The 24,627-nt window shown below is 39.4% G+C and overlaps 1 protein-coding gene and 1 long non-coding RNA gene across 3 annotated transcripts in view; one reads left to right on the forward strand and one right to left on the reverse strand.

Moving 5' to 3' along the window:
- Window positions 1-24,627, forward strand: part of SPATA16 (spermatogenesis associated 16) — a 245,846-nt gene that overhangs the window by 54,092 nt on the left and 167,127 nt on the right.
- Window positions 8,015-24,627, reverse strand: part of LOC129643876 (uncharacterized) — a 66,313-nt gene continuing 49,700 nt past the window's right edge. Inside the window, exon 3 of one of the 2 annotated variants that reach the window (XR_008710567.1) lies at window positions 8,015-8,254. This is a non-coding gene — a long non-coding RNA (uncharacterized LOC129643876). Of the gene's footprint in view, window positions 8,478-24,627 lie in introns of both variants that reach the window. The other variant, XR_008710566.1, reaches the window with a different exon arrangement.

A 24,627-nucleotide genomic window follows, 5' to 3' on the forward strand; every position in this document is an offset into this window, starting at 1 on the left:
TCATTTATTAAATAAGATTCATGGAGTCTGAATCTGACTGCCCAGGTTTTAAATGTGATTCCCCCCACTCACCAGTTCATTTGAGTTTAATTCTCCATAAATTTAGGTTATAATAACTGTACCTACTTCACAAATTACATCCCACAAAGTTTTGTGAAAATTAAACAGAAACCCATGGATTCTTTATTCCAGCCATGACAGTTACTGGTATAAAAGGGCCTGCCTTCCTGCTATAAATAAGTATAAAACTAGGCAAAACATATGAAACAATTCTTTTTAGGCACTGGAAAACGGTCAGCAGGACTTTGATCCTTGAGAGAAGGGTAATATACACGATGACTACCATGGTTTTCCTGACCAAACTCAGGGAATTAAACTTCAATCTCAATGAGCTGAGGAAGCAGAAATTAGAATATCAGTTCAGTTCAGTCGCTCAGTCCTGTCCGACTCTTTTCAACCCCATGGACTGCAGCACGCCAGGCTTCCCTGACCGTCACCAACTTCTGGAGCTTGCTCAACTCATGTCCATCGAGTCGGTGATGCCATCCAACCATCTCATCCTCTGTTGTCCCCTTCTCCTCCTGCCTTCAATCTTTCCCTGCATAAGGGTCTTTTCCAGTGAGTCAGTTCTTCACATTAAGTGTGAAACTCCAAAGTATTGGAGTTGGATTTCCTTGCAGTCCAAGAGGCTCTGAAGAGTCTTCTCCAACACCACAGTTCAAAAGCATCAATTCCATGCTCAGCTTTCTTTATAGTCCAACTCTCACATCCAAACATGACTACTGGAAAAACCATAGCTTTGATGAGATGGACCTTTGTCTGCAAAGTGATATCTCTAGTTTTCAGTGTGCTGTCTAGGTTAGTCATAGCTTTTCTTCCAAGGAGCAAGTGTCTTTTATTTTCATGGCTGCAGTAACCATCTGCAGTAACTTTGGAGCCCAAGAAAACAAAGTCTCTTAGAATATCAGATATTAGAATATCAGGCTGATAAAAAACCCTGTAATTTACATAGCAGGTGACTGAAGGAGAAATAGATATGTGAGGGGGTTGGGGGTAGAAGACTGCATGAAGATTTGCTGCAGGTTCTTGACCAATATGAAAAGTAAGACTTCATGTAGCAGAGACTGCCTGTTGCAGGACCAAGTAATAAATGAAAATACCAGAGGAGCTGCAGTGATAGGAGATACTGAAGAACCAGTGTTAAGAGAGCTCACTGAGTACCTCAGGCATTCAGCTAAAATTCCTGAAAGACAATGCTTTAAGAGTTAGGACCATAACCTCCAGAAAGAATCACACCTTAGAATTAAGCTCAAAGGCAAAATTGACCTATCTGAAAAACCACACCTGACAAGAACAAGAGTATTTGCCATTTAACTGCCTGATAAGAAAAAAATTCTACAGGTTTGCAGCGATGATGTCATTCCTTAATGACATGCTATTCCTTAATGTCATTCCTTAATGATGTCATTCCTCAATTCCTTACAAAGTTTCATCCAAAATGTTTAGCATAAAACTAAAAATTACTACACATGCAAAGAAATAGGAAAATGAGACTCATATTTAAGAAAATAAATAGTCCATAGAATCAGACCCCAAGATGACCCACATGTTAGAATTGGTAGAAAAAGATTTTAAAGAAGCTGTAAAAAATAGGTTCAAGGATCTTGAGGCAAAGATGGCCATAATAAGTGAAGAAATGAGAATCTCAAAACACACAAAAATAGAAACTATAGAAAAGAAACAAATGGAGATTTTACCATGGATTAATGAACTATTAATATCTAAAATAAAAATATACAGATTGACTTTAACATCAGATTGAAGATTTAGTACTAAAGAAAGGTTTAGTGAACTTGAAGACAAATCAATAGCAATTATCCAATATGAACACACAGTATCATTTAAGATATTTTTAAAAATTAACTAATGCTTCAGTGACTTATTCTCAAACACAGTAACAAGTCATCTACCCACATGGTTTTTCCAGTAGTCATGTATGGATGTGAGAGTTGGACTATAAAGCTGAGAACCAAAGAATTTTGAACTGTGGTGTTGGAGAAGAGTCTTGAGAATCTCCTGGACTGCAAGGAGATCCAACCAGTCCATCCTAAAGGAAATCAGTCCTGAATATTCACTGGAAGGATTGATGCTGAAGGTGAAACTCCAATACTCTGACCACCTGATGTGAAGAACTGACTCATTGGAAAAGACCCTGATGCTGGGAAATATTGAAGGCAGGAGGAGAAGGGTATGACAGAGGATGAGATGGTTGGATGGCATCACCGACTCAATGGACATGAGTTTCAGGAAGCTCCATGAGTTGGTGACAGACAGGGAAGCCTGGCATGCTACAGGCCATGGGGGAGTAAAAGAATCAGACAAAACTGAGCGACTGAAATGAACTGAACTGAACTGAGCTACATGTAAGTGTTTCAAAGAGAAAAGGGAGAGGAAAGGGCATAAAAAGTAGTTATTGGAAATTTTCCAAATTTGGTTTAAAAAAAGAGTAAGACACAGTTAGCCCCAACTAAAATAAATATAAACAGAACCATATCTAGGAACAGCAGAGTTTTGAAAACCCAAGATGGAGAGAAAATATTAAAGGCAGACAAAGGATAACAACACATTATTCACAAGGGACAATGATACAAATAACAGGTAACATTTAATCAGAAATATGGAAGCCAAAATACAATAAAAGAGGAAGCTTAAAGTGCTGAAAGAAAAATGATGTCAAATCAGAATTCAACAAAAAAAATTCTTCAAAATGAAAGTGAGATAAGAACATTTTTATATAAAAGTTTAAAAATTAATGGAGCAGATCTTCACTTTGAAAAATGGTAAGGCATAAGCTGAAATAAATGACAGTAGATTTAAATTTGGGTCTACAAAAGGGAATGAAAGCACCAGGAAGTATAAATAAATGAGTAAACTTAAACAATATTTTTCTTCTCAAAATTTATTTAAAGATGAATGACTAAGGGAGAAAACAGCATTTTATTATATTATCTAAAGTAAAAATAATACATAGTAAGATTACTTATTTTGATGTGAGATATTTGACTACAATATCACAAAAACCTATGGGAGGAGACACAAATGGAATTTAAGTACTAAAGTATTTTGTTTTTGTTTCTTGTTTTACATGAGGTAATAACAGTAACTTTTTATAAGAGTTAACAACAGTATTAACTCTTAAGTAGCTTGGGTTAAGTTAAAAATGCATGTTATAATCCCTAGAGTATCATTAAAAATATTAAAAGTATAGCTAGGAAACCAATAATGAACGAAGATTATATACTAAACAATATTTAATGAATTGAAAATAAGTCAAGAAAAGAGGAAAAGAAGAACAAATAATGAATGAAACAGTAGAAGATAACATCAATACTCTAAGGTTGAACCAAATCATTAGTAATTACGTTAAACATATTAAAACAATTGACTAAACATTCCAATTCAGTTCATTTCAGTTCAGTTCAGTTGCTCAGTCGTGTCTGGTTCTTTGTGACCCCATGGACTGCAGCACTCCAGGCCTCTCTGGCCATCACCAACTCCCGGAGTTTACTCAAACTCATGTCCTTTGAGTCAATGATGCCATCCAACTATCTAATCCTCTGTTTACCCCTTCTTGTGCCTTCAATCTTTCCCAGCATCAGGATCTTTTCAAATGAGTCAGTTCTTCACATCAGGTGGCCAAAGTATTGGAGTTTCAGCTTCAGCATCAGTCCTTCCAATTAATATTCAGGATTGATTTCCTTTAGGATGGAATGGTTGGATCTCCTTGCAGTCCAGGAGATTCTGAAGACTCTTCTCCAACTCCACAGTTCAAAAGTATCAATTCTTTGGCACTCAGATTTCTTTATAGTCCAACTCTCACATCCATACATGACTACTGGAAAAACCATAGCTTTGACTAGACGGACCTTTGTTGACAAAGTAATGTCTCTGCTTTTTAATATGCTGTCTAGGTTGGTCATAGCTTTTCTTCCAAGTAGCAAGAGTCTTTTAATTTCATGGCTGCAGTCACCATCTGCAGTGATTTTGGAACCCCCAAAAATAAAATCTGTCACTGTTTTCCACTGTTGCCCCATCTATTTGCCATGAAGAGATGGAACCAGATGCCATGACTTAGTTTTCTGAATGTTGAGTTTTAAGCCAATTTTTTCACTCTCCTCTTTCATTTTCATCAAAAGGCTCTTTAGTTCTTCTTCACTTTCTGCCATAAGGGTGGTGTCATCTGCTTATCTGAGGTTATTGATATTTCTGCCAGCAATCTTGACTCCAGCTTGTATTTTATCCAGTCCAGCATTTCTCATGATGTACTCTGCATATAAGTTAAATAAGCAGGGTGACAATATGCAGCCTTGATGTACTCCTTTCCCAATTTGGAACCAGTGTGTTGTTCCATGTCTAGTTCTAACTGTAGCTTCTTGACCTGCATACAGATTTCTCAGGAGGCAGGTCAGGTGGTCTTGTATTCCCATTTCTTTAAGAATTTTACACAGTTGTGGTGATGCACACAGTCAAATGCTTTGGCATAGTCAATAAAGCAGAAATACATGTTTTTTTGGAACTTTCCCACTTTTTTGATGATCTAACAGATGTTGGCAATTTTAGCTCTGGTTCCTCTGCCTTTTCTAAAACCAGCTTGAACATCCGGAAGTTCACGGTTCACGTACTGCTGAAGCCTGGCTTGCAGAATTTTGAGCATTACTTTGCTATCGTGTGAGATGAGTGCAATTGGTGGTAGTTTGAGCATTCTTTGGCATTGCCTTTCTTTGGGATTGGAATGAAAACTGACCTTTTCCAGTCCTGTGGCCACTGCTGAGCTTTCCCAATTTGCTGGCATATTGAGTGCAGCACTTTCACAGCATCATCTTTCAGAATTTGAAATAGCTCCACTGGAATTCCATCACTGCCACCTGCTTTGTTTGTAGTGATGCTTCCTAAGGCCCACTTGACTTTGCATTCCAAGATGTCTGGCTCTAGGTGAGTGATCACACCATCGTGATTATCTGGGTCATGAAGATCTTTTTTGTATAGTTTGTCCGTGTATTCCTGCCACCTCTTCTGAATATCTTCTGCTTCTGTTAGGTCCATACCATTTCTGTCCTTTATCAAGCCCATCTTTGCATGAAATATTCCCTTGGTATCTCTAATTTTCTTGAAGAGATCTCTAGTCTTTCCCATTCTATTGTCTTCCTCTATTTCTTTGCATTAATCAATGACAGATATTATCAGTCTAGATTAATTTAGAAGATTCAACCGTGGGCTATCTATAAAAAGACATAGTTTGAAAATAAAAGAAAGAAAAATGATATGACATACAGTAAATATAAAAACCTCTCTTTATGTCAGGCTTAGCTATGTTAATATCAGACAAAGTAGATCGCAGGAAAAGACATTATTACCAAAAATAAAAATAAGGCTCTGTAAAATTTTGAATATTTGAAATCTGACAGAGTTTGTTTTCTTACTACAATGAAATTAAATTAGAGATCATTAACAGTAAGATATTTAGAAAAATCCCTCCAAATACTTGGAAATTAAACAGTACACCTCTAAAGAACCCATCACTCAAACTATAAAATAAAAAAGAAATCAATTTGAATTTCTGCTTTATCCCTTATAGCTTTGACTTTCACAACTAACTTAACTTCTCTTTGCCTTGGTTTTATTATCTTTAAATCTAAGTAAAATAGTTTTTGAAATCATTCTGTCACGCGAGTGTATGTTCCTTGGTTCTTTGTCTCGTCACAACAAAGATTTGGAGCAACGGACATTAAAGCCCTCGGTGCATCACAGCTCTCGGGTCTTGGACAAACTGTGTTACAGCTCTTAGGCAAATCAGTGTTACAGCTCCATTTTATTTAGAAGATAGCAGGAGAATCCAAGACTCAAAGAGAAGAGAGTGGAGGAGTGCATGGCTTTGGCTCTTCCTTTTATATGTTTTTTTCCTCCACCTGGGCCTGCCCTATGCAAATTGGGCTTAGCCAGGAGTGCTGTTTGTTCTGCCTGAAGTCTTCACTCTGGTCCTCGGACCTTCCTTTGACCTTCCTTGTCTTTTAGCCACCACCGTTTTGGACTCCTTTTCCCTATTCTACCTACCTAACAATTCCTAAATCTTAAAATGTCAGACATGTATTTTATTTCAATCCCACTACCAATAACAAATGCAGATTATTTTCAACGGTAATAGTAATAAACGCTATATATGCATAGAGGAAACTTTGTGTGTGTGTGTGTGTGTGTGTGTAGCAGAGTTTTATTAAAGTGAAAAGGGACAGAGAAAACTTCTGACATAGACATCAGAAGGGGGACGGAGAGTGCCCCCCTCGCTAGTGTTAGTAAGGGAGTTATATACTTTTTAAATTAGTTATTCAGTTCAGTTCAGTTCAGTTGCTCAGTCGTGTCTGACTCTGCGACCCCATGGACTGCAGCACGCCAGGCCTCTCTGTCCATCACCAACTCCCAGAGTTTACTCAAACTCATGTCCGTTGACATGAGTTATTACAATAAATCAAAAGAATATCTCAAGGTTGTAAAGATCTTACCAGACCCACTCCCATAATTTACATTTTAAGATAACAGGATTAGCCAGAAGGTTTTCAGGAAGGAGAAACTGTCCTCAAGCAGGATACATTGTTGTTATATACTGCCTAGTACAGAGTTTAAACTGAGTTGTTTGTTGTGTAATTATCAGTTCTAGGCTTAAAGAAAAAATCCATTTTATGTGACTAAGGAATGTAGAGGGAAAAAAAAGTTTGTCCTTTCCTCCTCCTTGAGAACCCCAGACCCCTTTCTCTTCCTCAGGGACCCCAGACTTATCAACCTGCCTAGGAATTGACTCTCTCATTCACCCTTTTCTTTTAGGAGAATTATGTTGCCAAGGGAAAGGGGCATCATTTTCATTCCATAACCTCTTCCTGCTGTGATAGGGCATGGTCCCTAAATTTTTGAGGCAACATATTCTCCTAACCCTCATATGGCGGGTCTCTGATCCAGGGGCCCCAAGTAATAGTTGGAGGAGGCTGCCGCACTTGCAGGAACCTGGACAACCATTTGTAACTTAAAAGCTTTCAGATGGTTAGAAACAAATCCAGTTACACAGTTTCAGATGCAGGGAGCAAGTGGTAAAACAGGACAATTAGAATTATTATGATTAAGATAGTTTTCCACCATGGGGAGCTAGTTAACCTTTCCCAAAGTGAGGTGACTGAGGCTTCAGGAGAATCCATAGCCTGAATCATCTTGTTCATGTGTTTAGTAAAGTGAGTAAAATTAGTACTCATATTAGGTATGAATAATGGCAGAAGTTTCTCCTTGTGCAGCAGTTAGAATATCTAAGGCCAATCTGTTTTGTGTGTGTGTGTGAGTGGGAAGTCGCTCAGTCGTGTCCAACTCTTTGCGATCTGTTTTGTAAAACCACCTAATTTGTATTTGTTCAGCATTAAGAGCTGAAAGTTAATCAGAGCATCAACTTGTAGCATAATAACCCAGAGAGGGAATGAATATTGTAGCCAGATAATTATACCAGTGAAATACAGATCTTGCCCAATGAGTTTTAAGTGTGGCAGATTAGTAGGCTTCTCTGGAAGCTCTGAAAATATGAAGCCATGAGTAAAAGTTAGACCTAGAGTGCATCTTCCTATCCAGCCATGGGGAAGCCACACCCATAGGTAAGAGCCACATATACAGTAGGTCCCATTTGGAGCAGACCAGTGTGACTGAGGGATCCAGTCCCAATCAGCCCCAGGCCAGGCAAAAGGAGGACACAAACGGGGATTGGAAAACACAGGAATGATTGTATTGTATATTTCTTGAGGCAAAAATCCCAGTTGTTTCCAATCATAATTATGTTGTCAGCTAACTTCTGGGGATGGCTCTATTTGTTCCCAGTATATGGGAACATTAGATAGCAGGTGTCCCTTTTTAGGAGTTAGCCATATGACCTCATCCCATATTTGATAAACATCAGGGAAAAAACCACCAGATCTAGACCCATTTATTTACCTTATTATGTTCAGCAAAATAGTCATTAAAGAAAGTTAAAACATAATCAAAATTAAAAGTTACATTATGTCCATAGTTACATCAGTCCATCTTAGGATTGTTAGGTGTCATCAGATCAAGAAGAGGTGTCACATATGATTGTTGTCGGTGAAGGTATTCTCAGAGTTGAAGAAAGTCCTTTCCTTGAAGTGGAGAAACCCACTGTGGGAAGTCTTCAGTTGATGAGGAGGGGAGTGCTCTGCAGACCCAGAAATTAAACCAATTGTGGAATGCAGCGTAGGAATGAGTCCAGGACAGAAATGTGCTGTCTTGAGGCGGACTCAGGACTTTTCGAGTCAGCAGAAGCAAGCCCACCTAGATTCTTAGGTCCATCTTGGTTCCTGGCTCAAACAGCAGCTTGTTTGACTCAAAGGCTGGGTCAGAAGTTAATCTCCCAGTAATGTCTCTTGAAAAGCTAAAAGCTGAGTCACATAGTTAATTTTAAGGCTTCAGGATCTATGATAATATCTGTGCACAAAAACAGTCTGTCATAGAGACAGTCCCTTCTTCTTAGGGGCAGTTTGAGCCCTTATTAAAGCTATGGGTAAGACTTTAAACCAAGTGTCTTATGTTTCCTGAGTTAGCTTATGCAGGTGTCTCTTTTATTTTATTTTATTTTTTAACTTTACAATATTGTATTGGTTTTGCCATATATCAAAATGAATCTGCCACAGGTATACATGTGTTCCCCATCCTGAACCCTCCTCCCTCCCCATACCATCCCTCTGGGTCATCCCAGTGCACCAGCCCCAAGCATTCAGTATCGTGCATCAAACCTGGACTGGCGACTTGTTTCATATATGATATTATACATGCTTCAATGTCATTCTCCCAAATCATCCCACCCTCTCCCTCTCCCACAGAGTCCAAAAGACTGTTCTATACATCAGTGTCTCTTTTGCTGTCTCGTATACAGGGTTAATAATGTCATTAGCTTTTTTTCTACCTTTCCCGAAGATCGGGGTCTCCAGAAACAGTGTAAGTGATAGCCTATTCCTAGAGCTTTTGACACCCTTGAGTTACAGCAGCTTTACAGGCGGAGCCATTGTCACTCTGGAGCCTCCGTGGCAGCCCAAACCTGGGAATAATTTCATGGATTAAAGTTTTTATAACTTCCTTAGCCTGTTCATTGTGGCAGGGAAACGCCTCAATCCATCCAGTAAAAGTGTTTACCCAAACCTGTAAGCAAGAAAATATTGTTTTTGGCATATGAGTAAAAGGAACCACAGCCTCATTTATTTTCATAAATCTTGAACAAGTCTCCATTTATCATTTGACTTTTTTACACCCAAAATAGGAGTGTTGCGTGGACTATTACAGGGAATTAATAGCCCCTGCTCCTTTAAATTTTCAATGATGGATTTTAACCCTTCCTTAACACCTATGCCCCAACCAGTAAGGCTGAAGAGGCTGAAGTTGAACGGTTCTATGAAGACCTACAAGACCTTTTAGAACTAACACCCAAAAAAGATGTCCTTTTCATTATAGGGGACTGGAATGCAAAAGTAGGAAGTCAAGAAACACCTGGAGTAACAGGCAAATTTGGCCTTGGAATACGGAATGAAGCAGGGCAAAGACTAATAGAGTTTTGCCAAGAAAATGCACTGGTCATAACAAACACCCTCTTCCAACAACACAAGAGAAGACTCTACACATGGACATCAACAGATGGTCAACACCGAAATCAGATTGATTATGTTCTTTGCAGCCAAAGATGGAGAAGCTCTATACAGTCAACAAAAACAAGACCAGGAGTTGACTGTGGCTCAGATCATGAACTCCTTATTGCCAAATTCAGACTTAAATTGAAGAAAGTAGGGAAAACCACTAGACCATTCAGGTATGACATAAATCAAATCCTTATGACTATACAGTAGAAGTGAGAAATAGATTTAAGGGCCTAGATCTGATAGATAGAATGCCTGATGAACTATGGAATGAGGTTCATGACATTGTACAGGAGACAGGGATCAAGACCATCCCCATGGAAAAGAAATGCAAAAGAGCAAAACGGCTGTCTGGGGAGGCCTTACAAATAGCTGTGAAAAGAAGAGAAGCAAAAAGCAAAGGATAAAAGGAAAGATAAAAGCATCTGAATGCAGAGTTCCAAAGAATAGCAAGAAGAGATAAGAAAGCCTTCCTCAGTGATCAATGCAAAGAAATAGAGGAAAACAACAGAATGGGAAAGACTAGAGATCTCTTCAAGAAAATTAGAGATACCAAGAGGACATTTCATGCAAAGATGGGCTCTATAAAGGACAGAAATGGTATGGACCTAACAGAAGCAGAAGATATTAAGAAGAGGTGGCAAGAATACACAGAAGAACTGTACAAAATAGATCTTCACGACCCAGATAATCATGATGGTGTGATCACTGACCTAGAGCCAGACATCTTGGAATGTGAAGTCAAGTGGGCCTTAGAAAGCATCACTATGGACAAAGCTAGTGGAGGTGATGGAATTCCAGTGGAGCTATTTCAAATCCTGAAAGATGATGCTTTGAAAGTGCTGCACTCAATATGCCAGCAAATTGGGAAAACTCAGCAGTGGCCACAGGACTGGAAAAGGTCAGTTTTCATTCCAATCCCAAAGAAAGGCAATGCCAAAGAATGCTCAAACTACCGCACAATTGCACTCATCTCACAAGCTAGTAAAGTAATGCTCAAAATTCTCCAAGCCAGGCTTCAGCAATACGTGAACCGTGAAATTCCTGATGTTCAAGCTGGCTTTAGAAAAGGCAGAGGAACCAGAGCTCAAATTGCCAACATCCACCGGATCATGGAAAAAGCAAGAGAGTTCCAGAAAAACATCTATTTCTGCTTTATTGACTATGCCAAAGCCTTTGACTGTGTGGATCACAATAAACTGTGGAAAATTTTGAAAGGGATGGGAATACCAGACCACCTGACCTGCCTCTTGAGAAACCTGTATGCAGGTCAGGAAGCAACAGTTAGAACTGGACATGGAACAATAGACTGGTTCCAAATAGGAAAAGGAGAACGTCAAGGCTGTATATTGTCATCCTGCTTATTTAACTTATATGCAGAGTACATTATGAGAAACGCTGGACTGGAAGAAACACAAGCTGGAATCAAGATTGCCAGGAGAAATATCAATAACCTGAGATATGCAGATGACACCACCCTTATGGCAGAAAGTGAAGAGGAACTAAAAAGCCTCTTGATGAAAGTGAAAGTGGAGAGTGAAAAAGTTGGCTTAAAGCTCAACATTCAAAAAACAAAGATCATGGCATCTGGTCCCATCACTTCATGGGTAATAGATGGGGAAACAGTGGAAACAGTGTCAGACTTTATTTTTGGGGGCTCCAAAATCACTGCAGATGGTGACTGCAGCCGTGAAATTAAAAGACACTTACTCCTTGGAAGGAAAGTTATGACCAACCTAGATAGCATATTCAAAAGCAGAGACATTACTTTGCCAACAAAGGTCCATCTAGTCAAGGCTATGGTTTTTCCTATGATCATGTATAGATGTGAGAGTTGGACTGTGAAGAAGGCTAAGCGCCAAAGAATTGATGCTTTTGAAATGTGGTGTTGGAGAAGACTCTTGAGAGTCCCTTGGACTGCAAGGAGATCCAACCAGTCCATTCTGAAGATCAGCCCTGGGATTTCATTGGAAGGAATGATGGTGAAGCTGAAACTCCAGTACTTTGGCCACCTCATGCGAAGAGTTGACTCATTGGAAAAGACTCTGATGTTGGGAGGGATTGGGGGCAGGAGGAGAAGGGGACAACGGAGGGTGAGATGGCTGGATGGCATCACCCACTCGATGGACGTGCGTCTGAGTGAACTCCGGGAGTTGGTGATGGACAGGGAGGCCTGGTGTGCTGCAATTCATGGGGTCGCGAAGAGTTGGACATGACTAAGTGACTGAACTGAACTGAACTGAACACCTCAGGCTTTAATGAATACTGCTTTTGATGTGAAAATAGGTGAGGGTCTTTGAGCTTGATAACAACAGGAACAGTATTTTGTGCTCGACTCATAGTTTTTCTATCAGCCCACCCTCTAGGATTTACATTTTGTTCAATTATTGGGAGAGAAAGAGCAGGCTACACATTCATGAAAACAGAGGCCTAGTGCTTCCTCAGTATATCCCTCCCCAGAAGGGGTGAGGGAGACTCCAGCACATTAAGAAACTCGTGAGAAAACAGCACAGAGTCCCAGCTGTAGCTTAAAGGATGACTGAAATAATAGCGATTGGCTCATCCTGACATTCCCATTACAGTAGTGAATCAGGAGGAAAGTGGACCAGGGGCTTCAGTGAGCACAGAGAAAGTTGCCCCAGTGTCCAAAAGAAAATCGACTGATTGGCCCCCACAGTTATTAATATCCAGGGTTCCTCAGGTGTTATTAGGATGGGAGCTTGTTTGGGGACTCCCAGGAACCTTCAGTCCTGACTGTCCTGAGTCCGACCCCTGGGGCCTATGCCTCAGAGGGCTGTCTCTTCTCCAGTGTGGTCCTTTACAGACCGGACATGGAGCCAGGAGTGGCTTAGATCCCTGAGAGCAACTTCACTTGAGATGCCCCTCCTTTCCATAGTAATAGCAAGCCCATCCCCTTTCACCTGGGTTCCTCTGGGCATTCTTCTCAGGCTATTTCAGAGCAGATCTAATAGCCATTGTTGAGGCTTCAGTCTTTTGCCTGGTTCTTTTTTGCCTCTTATTTTCCTTCTTATATTCTCTACCATAATATACTGTCTGAGCCAGCTGTAACAGTTTTTCTAAAGACTGATTTGGTCCAAATGCCTATTTTCGTAACTTACAGCAGATATCTGGAGCCAACTGAGTGAGAAATCTATCTTTGAAGACTATTCCTCCTGCACTTTCAAGATTGACATCAGTAAACTTGCAGAGAGCCTCCCATATCTATCTAGGAATTTACCAGGAGTTTCCTTCTCTCCTTGTTCTGTGTCAAACAACTTAGCATAGTCTAAAGTCTCAGCGTGCGTGCTCACTTGAGTCCAGGAATACATCTGACAAAGTGGCTCTGTTATTGGAACCACTTGGCTCCTAGTAGGAAGGAGGGCTATTTCATATTCCCTCTTTCCCCTTGTCTCATGTTCAAGCCATTCGTCTCCAAAAGTAGTAGCTTCCCCCAAAACTCAAGTTTTCGAGTTAGGAGTCAGCGTCTATCCCAAGACATACATTATATCTCTCCAAGTAAGTTCCATAAAGTAAAGTTAGTCCCGTAAACCTTCTATGTACTTTTTGGATCTTCTCGATAGTCTCGACTGCAGTTGTACTGTTTGAATTCTACCAAGACTGAGGCAACCCCTTCTGGGAGGATGCCCCAATTCTCAGCCTGTTCGGTTGGGAGCCCCAGATACAGGGACAAAGTAAGAGAACAGGAGGCAGCTGAAGGTTTCACACCCAAATCTGCACCCTTAGGACATAAGTCTGGCGTGTCTCACAGAGAGATAAAGAGCAACACATACGTCACTTCTACCCATTTCTCTTGTTTTCTACAGAACTGGTCTAGTTGTAAAACAGTAATAATTGAGATCCTTCAACAACAGGTCAGAGTTCCCCGACTTCTAAAGGATACTGTGGCCATTCAGTTACACAGAAGATCAGGAGTGTCTTTTTTAAACTCTGGGGATCAAACTTGTCCCAGTTCTTTTAAATACATTTTAAAGAAGTGGTTCTGGAACTGCTAGCTCCCATCTGTAAGACAGAAAAAAGAGGCATCCACAGCCGTGGCTTTTTCCCACCAGAATTGTCCTTCCCTGCTCTAGATGTGTGTGTAGACAGACTCTTCACTGAAGCTTTCCTTCCCTGGTTGGACTTAGTCTGTCCCTTACTGATGCAGGTTTGTTACTCGTCCCTCCCGGTTCTACCACCGAGGCGGGGTGGAGATGCACCAGGAGTAGACCTGATGACATCCCAAACTGACTTAGTTCCATGCCACCAAGACCTTTCTTTGATTTTCCCTTTTCTCTGATGCCACTCAAGGTGAAGCAGAGTAGCTTTTCGGAATGTTTCCCAAGCTAGTACTACTAGGGGAAGCATCGTATTACGTGTGCCTATGCACATTCCTGAGTACGGTCCTGACTGCAGTAGAAATGGTGAGTCATAAAGGGATGAACAACCTTCTCTGGTCTGCTAAGAGCTAGCACTACCCAAAGAAGAAGCCTGTTACATTTCCAATCTGACCAGATCCTGCGATTCCCGATCCATGTCCTCAGGAACCTCATGGTCACCAGTAGAGCTTTTATCCACAGAGATAGGAGACACAGCTGTGACAAAGACTCACTTTCAGGCAGCTGGCCCCTGAGGCAGGCAGCCAAGAGAGTGACCTCTAGCCTGAGAGACACTTCTGGAGCTAGAGCTCTTCCTCAATTCAAAACATGCTGCTGGAGCTAGATTTCCACCTTGCTCCATATGGGCTGCTAGTAACTTTCTAGCAAGGCTTGCCTAGTCTAGCAAGGCTAAGCACTTCCATACATGGGGTCTAAGCATAAGTACACAATAACAGCATGGATCACAAGTCCCTTGAAAGTCTATGATCTGACAGAGTATGTTAGTAGTTCTAATTCCCCACGCAATCATGGAATGGTCAAAGAGAGCAGGAAAAAGTAACCGAGAAAGGAAAGTTCAGTCCACATGCTTTACCCATTTCTGGCTGCTCCCCTAGCAGGGACCTTGTGTGTCTCTTGGCATTGGCAGGTCAGTATAAACCCCCAACAAGGCTCCCCTTTTGGGGGCTGCCTTCAGTCATTAGGCGGCACTGCAAAACCGCAGAGCAGGGCTCATCACTTGCTTCACGCAGGGCATGTCATTCATTTACACAAGCACACCGTAGAGTTAGTAAAGTAAAGCAGAAAACATGCATACTGAGAAAGCACAGAGGCTAGAGCTCTGAGCATTCTTACCTTGTCCTGAAGATCCTGGACAAGCCCCCAGGATGATAGCTTACAGTGAACGGTGTCAGATTTGTGATCCCCAAAGAAGATGATTTAACTTCCGGACCAGGGACCAGGCTTGATCACTTAAGAGCTTTTGTATAACAGAGTTTTATTAAAGAGAAAAAGGGACAGAGAAAGCTTCTGATATAGACATCAGAAGGGGGACAGAGAGTGTCCCCCGAAGAGACTAAAAGATGCTCAATGTCACTAATTATTAGAGAAATGCAAATCAAAATTACAAAGAGACACCGTCTCACACCTGTCAAAATAGCCAGCTTGTATGGCAAAACCAATACAATATTGTAAAGTAATTAGCCTCCAATTAAAATAAATAAATTAAAATTTAAAAAAATAAAAAGTCTAATAACAAATGTTGGAGAGAGTGTGGAAAGAAAGGAACCCTCCTACACTGCTGGTGTGTATGTAAGTTGTTATGGTCACTATGAAAAATAGTATGGAAATTCTAAAATAGAATTACCATATGATCCAGCAATTTCACTCCTGGGCATGTAATCCAGACAAACTATAATTCAAAATAATATATAATATATAATAATATAAGTCCTATATTCATAGCAGCACTATTCACAATAGCTAAGACATGGAATGGCTGAATGGATAAAGAAGATGTGGTACACATATACAATGGAATACTACTCAGCCATAAAAACAATGAAATAATGCCATTTGCAGCAACATGGATGGACCTAGAGATTATCATACTAAGTGAAGTCAGTCAAAGAGAAAGTCAAACACCATATGACATCACTCACACATGGACTATAAAGTATGGCACAAATCAACCTATCTACAAAACAGAAACAGACTCACAGACACAGAGAACAGACTTGTGTTTCCAGTGGAGGGTGGGGAGAGTGAGAGAGGGATGGACTCGGAGTTTGAGGTTAGTAGATGAAACTATTACATATAGAACAGATTAACAACAAGGTCTGACTGTACAGCAAGAGAACTATATTCAATATCCTGAGATAAACTATCATAGGAAAGAATATAAAAAAGGATGTATATATGTGTGTATGAGTCACTTTACTGTACAGCAGAAATGAATACAACATTGTAAATCAACTATATTTCATTTCCTTCTCCAATGCATGAAAGTGAAAAGTGAAAGGGAAGTCGCTCAGTCATGTCCTACTCTTCACGACCCCATGGACTTCAGCCTACCAGGCCCCTCTGTCCATGGGATTTTCTAGGCAAGAGTACTGGAGTGGGGTGCCATTGCCTTCTCTAATACATCTTTGGGGATATTATTATTTATAACTTTGAGGATAGTTAAAATGCTCAGAGATGATATGAGCTTAAAGCATTACAGATATTAATGAGTTTTAGAATAGACTGGCTTATAGCAGAAGTAACAGAAATGTTGAAAAGTTCTTGCAGATCTCATGAAATGAGATATCTTAAATACAACATATTCCTCTTTGCCATTACTGAATGTTTAAATTTTGGCCAGGAGTGACATCAGCAATACAGCAGAACAGAAGGTTGCCAGCTTGTATCATCCCCTGGCAACAGTTATTTGGCAGTGTTCACAGACTACATTGCCTTTACAGGTAGGAGACTATGAAACCTCAAGGAAGGGCCCAAGACCAAAGAAGTCTATTTTAATAAAGCAGGCCCAAGCCAAGGGGCTGATGTCCCTACAGTGGTCTTAACTAGACTCAGAAACATTTCTGACCCCTGTGGACTTGCCTGAAGCCCCATTTGACCTTGGTTTTGCCACTGGCACAATATGCCAAGTGACATAGAAGTCATGCCTGCCTGTGCCTCAGTAATAGGCCCACAGACCTTGGTCTTGGCTATGAGCACTGAAGTAACTCATGATCTGATTCCATTCCCTTCCAGTCACTAAGCATAAGCAGTCCTACCAGCCCCGGGACCTGACTGGAAACAGTCTCTTTTGCACCCCCAGAGATCCTGAAATGTTTCTGTGATACAGCTCCAGCCCATCCCCACTGCAGTCAGGGAACAATCCTACCTACCCAGGGACTTGGTGGGAGACATGACCATTCATGCCTTCAGAACCATGACTGCAGATCTCGGTTCTGGTTGTGTACCCTGAAGCAGTGCTTGGTTTGGGCCTACTTTGTTTAAAAAAAAAAAAAAAAGTCTTATTTACAATAGCATCAAAACCAATAATACTTGGGAATACATTTAACTAAGGAGATAAAATACCTATACACTGAAAACTATATGACACTGATGAAAGATGGAAGACACAAACAGAACGATATCCTATATTCATGGATTGGAGTAATAAATATTGTTAAAATTCCATGCTACCCAAAGAAATCTACAGATTTAGAGCAATCACTTTGGAAATTTCAGTGACATTTTCCAAAGAAATAGAAGTGAGTCAAAATCCATATGGACCCACAAAAAAACCTGAATAGCCAAAGCAGTCTTGAGAAAAAAAGAACTGAAGGCATCACACTTCCTGACTTCAAACTATATTACAACTATCAAAGTAACCAACAAGAATGGTACTGGCATATAAACAGACACATACACTAAAGGAACAGAATAAAAAGCACAGAAATAAATCCACATGAATATGGTCACTAAGTCTAAGAAAAGGATGTCAGGAATACATAATGGATAAAGGATAGTCTCTTTCTCAATGGCATTAAAAAAAAAACAAAAAAACTAGATAGCCACATGCAGAAAAAATTAGACCCTTGTATTACACCATTACAAAAATCAACTCAAAATGGAGTAGATTTAAAAGTAAAACCTCAAACTATTAACTTCTAGAATAAATTATAGGGAAAAAGCTTCTTAACATTGGTCTCTGCAGTGATGTTTTGTATATGATACCAGAAACACAAGCAACAAAAGCAAAAATAAATAAATGGGGCTATGTCAAACTAAAATCTTCTGCAGAGCAAAGGAAATAACAAAATGAAAAAGGAACTTATGAAATAAAAGAAAATATTTGCAAACCATACATTAGGGATTATAAACCATGATAAGGGGTTCATACCCCAAATATATAAGGGACTCACAACTCAATAGCAGGAAAATAACCTGTGTTTTTAAATGGGCAAAATATTGTAATAGACATTTTTCAAAGAAGACATACAAATGACCAACAGATATATGAGCATCCCTAACCTTCAGGAAAATGCACAGTAAAACAGTGAGCTGCCACCTCATACCTGTTAGGATGGTTATTATTTAAAACAAAAAGTGAGATAACAAGTATTTTCAAGCTTGGAGAAAAAGGGAACCCTTGTGCATTGTTGTAAATTGCTATAGCCATTATGGAAAACAGTAAGGAGGTTCCTCAAAAAATCTAAAAAGGAACTATAATATGATCCAGCAATCCCACTATTGGGACACATATCCAAAGAAATGAAGTCAGTATCCTGAAACGACATCTGCACCCCATGTTCACTAGAACATTATTCATAATAGCCAAGATGTGGAGACGATCTACACGTTCACTTAGAAAATATGAAATAGGTACACACACAGATACACACACACACACAGAATTTTATTCAGCCATAAAAAAAGTAGGAAATCCTGCCATTTGTGACAATATGAATGAACCTAGAGTACATTATGCTAAAAGTGAAATAAGCCAGACACAGGAAGACAAACACTGTATGACCTCACTTACACAGAATCTAAAAAAGTCTAACTCAGAAAGCCAGAGAGTAGAATATTTGTTGCCAGGGCCTGAGGGTGGGAAGAAAAGTGGTTTCAACCTTCAGCATAGTGACTATAGTTAATAATATTGTACTGTATATTTTAAATTTGAAAAGAATAGACGCTAAGTGTTCTCACCACACTGAAAAAAAAAAAAAAGGTTCACTATGTGAGATGTGAGGTGACAGATCTGTTAACTTGATTGTAACAGTCATTTCACAATGTATACATGTATCAAACTATCACATTTGACACTTTAAATACATACAATTTTTGTCAAGTATGCCTCAATAAAACTTAGAGATAAATAGTTTTGTCTCTAAAATAGCTAAGCCTAAAAAAAAAAATGGCCATTAAATTCAACCATTCAATAGCATTCAGTGAAACAAAATAATTCTCATCATCTTAGGTAAACATAAAATCACAATACTAGTAGTAAAACAAAAGGAGACATTGCTGGACCCAGTTTCTTGATATGAAAAAAATATTTAGTCTACCAAGTATCAGTGTTGATACTGCCTATATGAGGATAACAAGAGGAAAAGAAAAAGATGTGATCTTCTTACCTGAATATACATATTCCTGGGCATCTCACAGCGTCTTGCTTTGCTAAAACATATGGGTGACTGGATGACATTGTCATTCATTTCAGAAAGATATGACATTATCCATACGGTTTTTCTCAACTCTTAAAGATTAGGCTTCAGTTTAAATATTGTCGTTTCTTCTAATTCTATTTCTAAATTACTGGTTGTTCCTTTCAATTGAATTAAAATAAATGTGTGCTTGCGTGTTTCTATGACCTTGTAAGTGTGGAGAAAACAAAGGGAAGCCATGGCAGGGCCATTTAAGTACATCTGTTTGAACTTTTATCAAGTAGGCACTTTGCCTGTTTGGGAAGTTGGGCGTATTAAAATACTGCATGGATCATTAGTACATTTATATCTCTTGCTATTTTGTGCCCATAAAAGTATATTTACCTATAAAAAAAAAAAGCTTTCACTGAAGATGATATTAAACCCTCCAAGCTTTCCTTCCAACCCTAAAAAGAATATAAAACATGCCAATTTCTATGGAACGGCAAAGACTGCGTTCACTGTACCATACTGCAGAGAATAGCCATGATACTTCTCTGCAGTGCAAAGGTGACCACATTAAGCAATAGTTCTTGCACAGGAACAAGAACAAGCACTTATTGAATATCTTATCTAGTACTACTTGGTAGAGCAGGTGTGAATTAGGAATTTCATATGCAGTCTCAGTTAATCTTTGCAGTAACTCCTAAGAAGATTTCCTTACAATTATACTTGAAGGTACTACATCCCAGCAAACCTATGATATTGCCGAAATTTTTCTTTCTCCTAGAAATTCTGGCTGTCATCACATCTCATCCTGAAAATGATGAAAGTTATAGCATCTTTAAAATCTGAAATAATTTTTATACAGATGGAGAGAACAGTGGGATGTGGTGGACATTGTCCCTGAAATTATAAAATCTAGATTCAACTACCATTTCACTCGTTGTTTCGAAAAAGTCTTGATTTCCACATGTGTGATTTGTCGATAATAATACTTCTTGACAAGTCTACTCTCCAATACTGATGCAACACAGCTTTTAAATCACAAGACTCTATTCTAACATTTTTCACCCTTCCTTTATGTGAAGACTGCCTCGTTTTGTGATCACCACATGAATCAATAAAATGTAGCTTTGTAAGGTAAATACATGGCCTGATTTCTGAAATAAATAAATAAGAAAAAAAAAGATAATGAAGGAAATAGCAAGTAAATTAACAATTAAACATGGCCATATATTACCCAAGGAATATAAATGGCTAAGAATTTGAGAGTCATTATGTGCTTATCTTAGTACAAACCCAAGAAATAGGACACTGATAGCTCAGGTACCTTATCAGAAATTTCTCTTCTGTAGAAGGAGGAGGAGGAGGAGATAGCAGAAAGGGGAGGAGAGGAGGACCAGAAGGAGAGAGTGGGACGGGGGAGGAAGAGGAGGAGATAACAATGACTATATCTGATAAGAGATAAATGTTTGAACACACAGCAAAGGCAAAAAAAGAAAACAAAAAAACATATTGACCATTCTTAAGTTTTCAGTTATAGGCAGTTTCTGAAGCTGCATCAGATTCCTTGAGTCGCCTGTCCAAGTTTCAAAAGATGTGATAAAAAGATCATACTCTTTAAACATATTTTAAAACTTTCATGGTTACATTTGTAATTTTTTCATTATAACAGAGCCTGCAGCTGCTGCTGCTAAGTCGCTTCAGTCATGTCCGACTCTGCGACCCCATAGACGGCAGCCCACTAGGCGCCTCTTTCCCTGGGATTCTCCAGGCAGGAATACTAGAGCAGATTGCCATTTCCTTCTCCAGTGCGTGAAAGTGAAAAGTGAAAGTGAAGTCACTCAGTCATGTCCGACTCTTAGCAACCCCATGGACTGCAGCCTACCAGGCTCCTCCGTGCATGGGATTTTCCAGGCAAGAGCCCTGGAGTGGGGTGCCATTGCCTTCTCCAGTAACAGAGCCTGCAACAGATTAATTAAAATACACACTACACAGTGTTTCTGTATTGCCTCCATTAATATTGCCATTCCTCACCATGGCTCTTCACCCAGACATGTCACCCCCTACCTTACTTCCCTTCAACATATGTTCAGGTTGACTGCATTTTAGTCTACCATCATCTTGCTTGGTGTTTTGTATGTTATCCTAGCTTCCACTCTTTTTCTTTTGACAATTTAAGATAGTCTTAACTCTGAGGTCAGTAGCTATTCAGCTTTGTTTCCATTTACTAACTGATATAAAAATGGTTCATAAACGAAGAAGCAATATATTAGTGTAAGGGAGTGGTGTATGATGGAACAATACATCTGTCCATTGGGACCTCTCTATAGAATTTAAATCTACCAGTTATTATTTCTGATTTCCATATGGTTCTTGGAAAACATAACCAAGAGTACTAATGAACAGTTCTCATGCTGAGTACTGCCTTCAGGAAATGTTGTTCATTTTGGTCCTCAAAGCAAGCAGGAAGGCTGTACAGACACTCCTCATGGGTGGGTTTAACATTATTTTAAGAGGATTTTTTTATATTTGTTTCCCACTTTCTAATATACCAGCTTTAAAGTCCATTCTGATGGGCTGAACAAGCCACTTAGCCTTTCTTTTTCTGTAAATTCTCACTGGAATATTAAAAGCATTTATGTACTTAAAATTTTGAAATGTTCTAAAATGTAATTGGTGTGACCTGGGATAAGTACACATAATGAGAAAGATGAGATATGTTTATCTCAATTTCCTTCAAGGTCAATTGATTTTTTTTTAAAGTTCTAGATTTTCAAGGGCCAATTCTATAACTACAAGTAAAGAAAAATAAAGGAGCTGGAAGTTTCCTTGTAATGTAGTAAAACAAACTTCAGAAGCCAAAAGTCTGGATTTGAATCTCTGCACATCACTGACTAACCTTAACTTTCACAAGTCATTTAACGTCTCTTTTCCTCAGTTTCTGTAGCTCTGAACAGAGGATAATAACAATATCTTCCTCAACACTTGTAAAGAGGGTAAAAGGATATTATTAATATGAAAGAGTTTTGCAAATGGAAAATATCTGTGCAAATCTTAACCTTAAAGTCCCAACTGTGTTTTATTTCCAAACATATCAGGTGACCAACCTGAAATTTTACAAGATTCTTTTCATGAGTGCGTGCTGTAGTTAATAGTGTTCATTGACAGAGTGAAAACTATTTTGCTAGTCTCCATGGGGATGTTTGTTTTTAGTCTCCTAATTTGTTTTCTTTACATACAAAAAATTTCCACACAAGTAGTTTAAAAAGTGAGCTAGTTTAAGACCAATACTAAAACTGAGGAAGTCTAGGGAAATACAAGTTCCTGGTGGATGCTACATGTCCAAAAATGTTAGAAATAATTAACTTTAATGAAAAATAGAGGACTGCCCACAATTCCAAATTAACCAACACCATTTCAAGGGACTAAAAACTTATTGCCATTCATTCTGCTTCACATAGGCTAAAGTGTAAAATTGATGTTTGGGTCTTATTCTCAATAACTTCCTCAGTGTTTTCTCACAATCCCAGTCCTAAAGGTCTTCCCAGGTATACTTGGGGAAGTCACAAAATAGGCCATTATATATAGGGCTACAAATAGCAGGGGGCAAACCTGGAGCAGACCAGTTTCTGTCAGAGCAAGTAAAAAACATGGCTTAGAGGCCCACACTTTTTTATTTAACAGCTCTTGCCAGTCTATGCTTGATATTTAAAAGTTTTTCTTTACTTCTTTTCCAGATAGTACTCTGTTGTTAGGTGAGTCTGACTTGCTCTCATTCTGTTTACCTTAAAGGAGCAGAATTTGTACCTTACAAATAAAAATACCACTCTTCTATCCATTTTACTTTTCACAGTTTATGAATGTGTATTTCAAGGATATGGATATTTTCATGAATATCCCATGAATATTTTATGTCAATGACCACAGAGTACCAGCCTCAACAAGTATTTGCAGATTCTGGGGTTGTACTGTTACTGGTGTATTTACCCAAACTCTTTCTCATTTTCTCCTCTGTTGCTATGGCAAGAATTCCTCATGCTTATCCTGTGACCTTTCCTGATTTTTTGTAGAGTCTAAAGAGCAGCCATATGTTAAGTTAATTTAAGAGAGGCTTCTTAGTGACCCTGCCTGTGCTCTACTCACAGGTCTTGCTGCTGCTGCTAAGTCGCTTCAGTCGTATCCGACTCTGTGCGACCCCATAGACGGCAGCCCACCAGGCTCTCCGTCCCTGGGATTCTCCAGGCAAGAACACTGGAGTGGGTTGCCATTTCCTTCTCCAATGCATGAAAGTGAAAAGTGAAAGTGAAGTCGCTCAGTCGTGTCCGACTCCTAGCGACCCCATGGACTGCAGCCTACCAGGCTCCTATGTCCATGGGATTTTCCAGGCAAGAGTACTCACAGGTCTTAGCTGCCAATATATATTTTGTGTGAATCTTCTTCGCTGGAAGAAATGCAGACCATGTGCCTTTCCTAGGTGATCTGAGGCAAAATAATTCTGTAATTAGATAAAAGTAGTCTTATTAACAATTATTAAACTTTTGGTAGCAAATGGGACTTTCCCATAGAAGACAGTAAATTTCACAGCAGTATTTGATGGGTTTTTTTAGTGTTTCATAATAAGAGATTAGGGGATAAGAAATCTAATATATAACCTTAGTATATATTTAACATCATTCTTTTTGCTTCTTTAGACTTTTATTTCCCATAAACTTTCCTTAAAGTACCTGTTCAATGCGTACAGGCTCTGGAAAAGTTTTTAGCTTCTGTGGAAAGAAAATAATATGAGAATAACATTGATAATTCACATATACAGATCAAAAAAGAAGGGGGAAAGGTATTTTGGGTTTAAGAGAAAGGGCAAAAGGACTGTGTGATATAACGCAAATTATTAAACATGTCCCATGTGCCTCTTCGGCAAAGGCAATGGCACCCCACTCCAGTACTCTTGCCTGAGAAATCCCATGGATGGAGGAGCCTGGAAGGCTGCAGTCCATGGGGTCGCTGAGGGTCGGACACGACTGAGCAACTTCACTTTCACTTTTCACTTTCATGCATTGGAGAAGGAAATGGCAACCCACTCCAGTGTTCTTGCCTGGAGAATCCCAGGGACGGGGGAGCCTGATGGGCTGCCGTCTATGGGGTCGCACAGAGTCAGACATGACTGAAGCGACTTAGCAGCAGCATGTGCCTCTTTATCTTCTTTCTTATAGTTAGAACTTTCATGCAGATTTTGACTATTTACTTGTATATGCGTGCATGCTAAGTAGCTTCAGTCCTGTCTGACTCTGTGAAACACTATGGACTGTAGCCTGCCAGGTTTCTTAGTCTATGGGATTCTCCAGGCAAGAGTACTGGAGTGGATTACCATACCCTTCTCCAATTTACTTG

This window comes from Bubalus kerabau, chromosome 2, assembly GCF_029407905.1.
Source record: "Bubalus kerabau isolate K-KA32 ecotype Philippines breed swamp buffalo chromosome 2, PCC_UOA_SB_1v2, whole genome shotgun sequence".
Classification (NCBI taxonomy): domain Eukaryota; kingdom Metazoa; phylum Chordata; class Mammalia; order Artiodactyla; family Bovidae; genus Bubalus; species Bubalus kerabau.